General features: G+C 39.0%; 1 long non-coding RNA gene across 1 annotated transcript in view; it reads left to right on the top strand.

Annotated features, from left to right (window-relative positions):
- Positions 1 to 1,914: 1,914 nt before the first annotated feature.
- The window catches only part of LOC309610903, a 54,649-nt gene continuing 50,100 nt past the window's right edge, over positions 1,915 to 6,463 (top strand). The window contains exon 1 of the long non-coding RNA XR_014234221.1: positions 1,915 to 2,474. This is a non-coding gene — a long non-coding RNA (uncharacterized lncRNA). The remainder of the gene's footprint in view (positions 2,475 to 6,463) is intronic.

The raw sequence follows: 6,463 nt of genomic DNA, 5'->3' as shown, positions 1-6,463 counted from the left end.
TTTTTGTTCTTCTTTCTCTAATTGCTTTAGGTGCAAGGTTAGGTTGTTTATTCGAGATGTTTCCTGTTTCTTGAGGTAGGCTTGTATTGCTGTAAACTTCCCCTTAGAACTGCTTTTGCTGCATCCCATAGGTTTTGGGTCGTCGTGTCTCCATTGTCCTTTGTTTCTAGGTATTTTTTTATTTCCCCTTTGATTTCTTCAGTGATCACTTCGTTATTAAGTAGTGTATTGTGTAGCCTCCATGTGTTTGTATTTTTTATGGATCTTTTTCTGTAATTGATATCTAGTCTCATAGCGTTGTGGTCAGAAAAGATACTTGATACAATTTCAATTTTGTTAAATTTACCAAGGCTTGATTTGTGACCCAAGATATGATCTATCCTGGAGAATGTTCCATGAGCACTTGAGAAAAATGTGTATTCTGTTGTTTTTGGGTGGAATGTCTTATAAATATTAATTAAGTCCATCTTGTTTAATGTATCATTTAAAGCTTGTGTTTCCCTATTTATTTTCATTTTGGATGATCTGTCCATTGGTGAAAGTGTGTGTTAAAGTCCCCTACTATGATTGTGTTACTTTCAGTTTCCCCTTTTTTGGTTGTTAGTATTTGCCTTATGTATTGAGGTGCTCCTATGTTGGGTGCATAAATATTTACAATTGTTATACCTTCCTCTTGGATCGATCCCTTGATCATTATATAGTGTCCTTCTTTGTCTCTTGTAAGAGTCTTTATTTAAAGTCTATTTTGTCTGATATGAGAATTGCTACTCCGGCTTCCTTTTGATTTCCATTTGCATGGAATATCTTTTTCCATCCCCTCACTTTCAGTCTGTATGTGTCTCTAGGTCTAAAGTGGGTCTCTTGTAGACAGAATTTATATGGGTGTTGTTTTTTATTCATTCTGCCAGTCTGTGTCTTTTGGTGGAAGCATTTAATCCATTTACATTTAAGGAAATTATTGATATGTATGTTCCTATTCCCATTTTCTTAAATGTTTTGAGTTTGTTACTGTAGGTGTTTTCCTTCTCTTTTGTTTCTTGCCTAGAGAAGTTCCTTTAGCATTTGTTGTAAAGCTGGTTTGGTGGTGCTGAACTCTCTCAGCTTTTGCTTGTCTGTAAAGGTTTTAATTTCTCCATCAAATCTTAATGAGATCCTTGCTGGGTAGAGTAATCTTGGTTGTAGGTTTTTCTCCTTCATCATTTTAAGTATATCCTGCCACTCCCTTCTGGCTTGCAGTGTTTCTGCTGAAAGATCAGCTGTTAACCTTATGGGGATTCCCTTGTGTGTTATTTGTTGTCTTTTCCCTTGTTGCTTTTAATATGTTTTCTTTATATTTAATTTTTGATAGTTTGATTAATATGTGTCTTGGTGTGTTTCTCCTTGGATTTATCCTGTATGGGACTCTCTGTGCTTCCAGGACTTGATTAACTATTTCCTTTCCCATATTAGGGTAGTTTTCATCTATAATCTCTTCAAATATTTTCTCAGTCCCTTTCTTTTTCTCTTCTTCTTCTGGGACCCCTATAAATCGAATGTTGGTGCGTTTAATGTTGTCCCAGAGGTCTCTGAGACTGTCCTCAGTTCTTTTCGTTCTTTTTTCTTTATTCTGCTCTGCGGTAGTTATTTCCACCATTTTATCTTCCAGGTCACTTATCCGTTCTTCTGCCTCAGTTATCCTGCTATTGATCCCGTCTAGAGTATTTTTAATTCCATTTATTGTGTTTTTCATCGTTGCTTGGTTCCTCTTTAGTTCTTCTACGTCCTTGTTAAATGTTTCTTGCATTTTGTCTATTCTATTTCCAAGGTTTTGGATCATGTTTACTATCATTATTCTGAATTCTTTTTCAGGTAGACTGCCTATTTCCTCTTCATTTGTTAGTTCAGGTTTGTTTTGACCCTGCTCCTTCACCTGCTGTGTGTTTTTTTGTCTTCTCATTTTGCTTATCTTACTGTGTTTGGGGTCTCCTTTTCACAGGCTGCAGGTTCGTAGTTCCCATTGTTTTTGGTATCTGTCCCCAGTGGCTAAGGTTGGTTCAGTGGGTTGTGTAGGCTTCCTGGTGGAGGGGACTAGTGCCTGTGTTCTGGTGGATGAGGTTGGATCTTGTCTTTCTGGTTGGCACGTCCAAGTCTGGTGGTGTGTTTTGGGGTGTCTGTGGCCTTATTATGATTTAGGCAGCCTCTCTGCTAATGGATGGGGTTGTGTTCCTGTCTTGCTAGTTGTTTGGCGTAGGGTGTCCAGCACTGTAGCTTGCTGGTCGTTGAGTGAAGCTGGGTCTTGAAGTTGAGATGGAGATCTCTGAGAGATTTACGCCATTTGGTATTACGTGGAGCTGGGAGGTGTCTTGTGGCCCAGTGTTCTGAAGTTGGCTCTCCCACCTCAGAGGCACAGCCCTGATGCCTGGCTGGAGCACCAAGAGCCTTTCATCCACACAGCTCAGAATAAAAGGGAGAAAAAATAGAAAGAAAGAAAGAAAGTGGATAAAATAAAATAAAATAAAGCTATTATAATAAAAAATATGAAAAAAATTATTAAGAATAAATTTATTAAGAAATTTTTTTTTAATTTTAAAAAATAGATTTATTAATTTTTTATAATAAAAAATAAAAAATTAAGAAAAAAATTTATTAAGAAAATTTTTTTTAATCTTTTAAAATAAAAAATATGAATAAACTTATTTAAAAAATTTTTATAGAAAATAAGGAAAAAATTTTTAAGTAAACATTTATTAGGAAAAAAAATTTTTTAAGTAAAAAAAAAAAAAACAAAAAAAACTGGACAGACCTAATCCTAGGACTAATGGTGAAAGCAAAGCTATACAGACAAAATCTCACCCAGAAGCATACACATATACACTCACAAAAAAAGGAAAAGGGGAAAAATTAATATATCCTGCTCCCAAAGTCCACCTCCTGAATTTGGGATGATTCGTTGTCTATTCAGGTATTCAACAGATGCAGGCACATCAAGTTGTTTGTGGAGCTTTAATCTGCTGCTTCTGAGGCTGCTGGGAGAGATTTCCCTTTCTCTTCTTTGTTCGTACAGTTCCCGGGGTTCAGCTTTGAATTTGGACCTGCCTCTGCGTGTAGGTCGCCTGAGGGCGTCTTTTCCCTGCCCAGGCAGAACGGGGTTAAAGGAGCAGCTGCTTCGGGCGCTCTTGCTCACTCAGGCCGGGGGGAGGGAGGGGTATGGATGCGGGGCGAGCCTGTGGTGGCAGAGGCCGGCGGGACATTGCAGCAGCCTGAGGCACGCTGTGTGTTTTCCCAGGGAAGTTGTCCCCGGATCACGGGAGCCTGGTTGTGGCGGGCTGCACCGGCTCCCGGGAGGGGTGGTGTGGAGAGTGACCTGTGCTCGCACACAGGCTTCTTGGTGGCGGCAGCAGCAGCCTTAGTGTCTCGTGCCTGTCTCTGGGGTCCACGCTGATAGCCGCGGCTAGTGCCCGTATCTGGAGTTCATTTAGGCAGTGCTCTGAATCCCCTCTCCTTGCGTGCCGTGAAACAAAGAGGCAAGAAAAAGTCTCTTGCCTCTTCAGCAGCTGCAGACTTTTTCCCGGGCTCCCTCCCGGCTAGCTCTGGTGCGCTAACCCCTTCAGGCTGTGTTCACACCGTCAACCCCAGTCCTCTCCCTGCGATCCGACTGAAGCCTGAGCCTCAGCTCCCAGCCCTGCCTGCCCTGGAGGGTGAGCAGACAAGCCTCTCGGGCTGTTGAGTGTTACTCGGCACCGATCCTCCATGCGGGAATCTCTCCACTTTGCCCTCCGCACCCCTGTGGCTGTGCTCTCCTCCGTGGCTCCAAAGCTTCCACCCTCTGCCACCCGCAGTCTCTGCCCACGAAGGGGCTTCCTAGTGTGTGGAAATCTTTCCTCCTTCACAGTTCCCTCCCACTGGTGGAGGTCCCGTCCCTATTCTTTTGTCTCTGTTATTTCTTTTTTCTTTTGCCCTACCCAAGTACATGGGGAGTTTCTTGCCTTTTGGGAGGTCTGATGTCTTCTGCCAGCGTTCAGTGGGTGTTCTGTAGGAGCAGTTCCACGTGTAGATGTATTTCTACTGTATCTGTGGGAAGGAAGTTGATCTCCGCATCTTACTCTTCCGCCATCTTGCCCAGACCTCCCCTACACCACATCTTCTTTATCCATTTATCTGTTGATAGACACTTAAGTTGCTTCCATATCTTGGCAATTGTAAATGATGCTGCTATGAACATTGGGTTGCATGTATCTTTCTGAATTCATTTTTTTCAGCTAAATACCCAGGAGTAGATTTGCTGCATCATATGGTAATTCTAATTTTAGTTTTTTGAGAAACCTCCATACTGTTTTCCATAGTGGTTGCACGAATTTACATTCCCACCAACAGTGTACGAGGTTTCCCTTTTCTCAAAATCCTTGCCAGTACTTGTTATTTGTGGTCTTTTTATGATAGCCATTCTCAAAAGTGTGGTGTAATGTCTCATTTTGATTTTAATTTGCATTTCTTTGATCTGCTGAATTTTTGATCATTTAGGCATCATGATAGGCACTTATAACCTCCACAGACTATTCAGGCTTTGTGGCATAAGATGAAGCTTAGAGATAAATGAAACATGTACTGAAATTTGATTTCCTCTCTGCTCCATTTCATTGGTTTGAGACATTGTAAATCTAATCACAGATTGATCTTATTAAGGCTAATGACCTTCTGATTAACAAGAGAAATGCATCTGTGGTCAAATTGCCTGCTTTAATTATTCCAAGGAAATGTACCATCAATAGAGAGCAGGCAGCAGTCTCTTGGATAAAGTTTGCCTGCACATGGTGCTATCTTGATTATTACTCTCTTGGTACCTAGCAGAGGAAATATAACCAAAAAGTTCAGAGGTACACAACTTCTCACTACTGAGGCAGTATGAGGCAGAGGTGAAAGGTTTGATCATGATATGTGTCATGAATTGCAGTGGAATCCTGGTGTCACAGAAGACAGTTAAGAGAGGAGATGAGAGCAATCTGGTTAGGAGTTTGTTTGGCAAGAAGTCAAGTGGAGACTGTTGTAAATCAGAGAAACCAGATCTTAGCCCAGGGAGTAAAAATCTAGAGGACAAAATGTTTACTGCTAATTCATTCAAAGAATATTTGGTGTCTGGGCTGTCCTGTGGCCAGGGACTTTTAGGGACCATAAAATATCTGATCTGGCCTCATGCTGGTTAATTGGCATCAGTTAAAACATGGAATAATTTTAAATGATACATACATTAAATTTTTTATATTTGTTTAAAACATACAAATATATATTTATCTTTCAATCTTTGATGATGAGCCAACACACCCATTTTTAAAAATAAGTCTGCCAAATGGAGTTATATTTTTGCATAAAACATCCATAATGCATAGTGCATACTTTGAAGGTTTGATATCTTTAAAGTGGAGCAAGAATTTAAAATTCTTGTGAATTTATGAGTTCAGAATTGTAGATTTTTAATGCCAAATTTTAAACCATCTTGCCCACCCCTATTTCAGTGACAATTTGAGAGGTATAGGAGCTGAGACTCATCATTAGCATACCATTTTGAAACTCTCAAATTAGTTTAAATGTTGACTCTCTTCTCACAATATTTTATCAGTTCATGTGACATACTTACATTATATAATTACAAAATTATGTAAAACTGGGATAAACCTATTGAGGAGACAATATCACCAACTCTTGATAAGCATATTGGGGAGAGCTGAAGTGCAGATGAAATAGAGAGTAATCTGGATGCCAGGATCAATCATAAGATTTAGAAAGGGAGTAGGGTCCCCTGGTTAACCAGATGGGTGAGTTAAAGAGAAGGCTGGTTAAGATTTCCTACTGTAACAGGTAACACGAACAGAGTGAGGTATTGTGTCACAGACTTTGGAAGCCAGAGACTGTATATTTTTACAGGGCAAAAAAAAAAAAAAAAAAAAAAAAAAGAAGGTTTATAAAAAGGAGTTTCTTATAAAGACTTTAAGAGTGGCAATTTGGAAATGTTGCAGCTTTTTAAACTTAGATCTATGTTTCTGTTTTTTTATGTAATTTTGCAAGAGCACTCCAGCAATTCTCATTTATTGGTCTATATAGGGCTGAGGGTCTGGATCTGTAATGTTGAAAAAAAATATAATATTATTTGACTCAAGTATTTAGCCTTCCAGGGTCTACACATGAATTTAGAAACTAGAAATGATCTTTTAGCTGGTTCTAGGTACTGGGATAAGTATAATATCATTTCAATTAGCATAGAAATATTAGCAAGCCAAGAGTGAATTAATATGACAGTCCATATTTACAGTACCTAAATAAATGATGAGTGCTTTTCATGAAAATTAAGGGAAAATACTTTTATAATAAAATATTCTTACAAAATAACAATATCTAATTTGACAATGAAAAATACTAAAATGTCAGACCATGACTAGATGCTAACAATAATTCCAGGTATGTAACTCTAGAATATTTCCCCAAATCTTAT

The sequence above is a fragment of the Balaenoptera borealis genome (assembly GCF_965194805.1).
Source record: "Balaenoptera borealis genome assembly, chromosome: 14".
Taxonomy (NCBI): Eukaryota; Metazoa; Chordata; class Mammalia; order Artiodactyla; family Balaenopteridae; genus Balaenoptera; species Balaenoptera borealis.
This window is presented reverse-complemented; position numbering and strand designations above follow the sequence as displayed.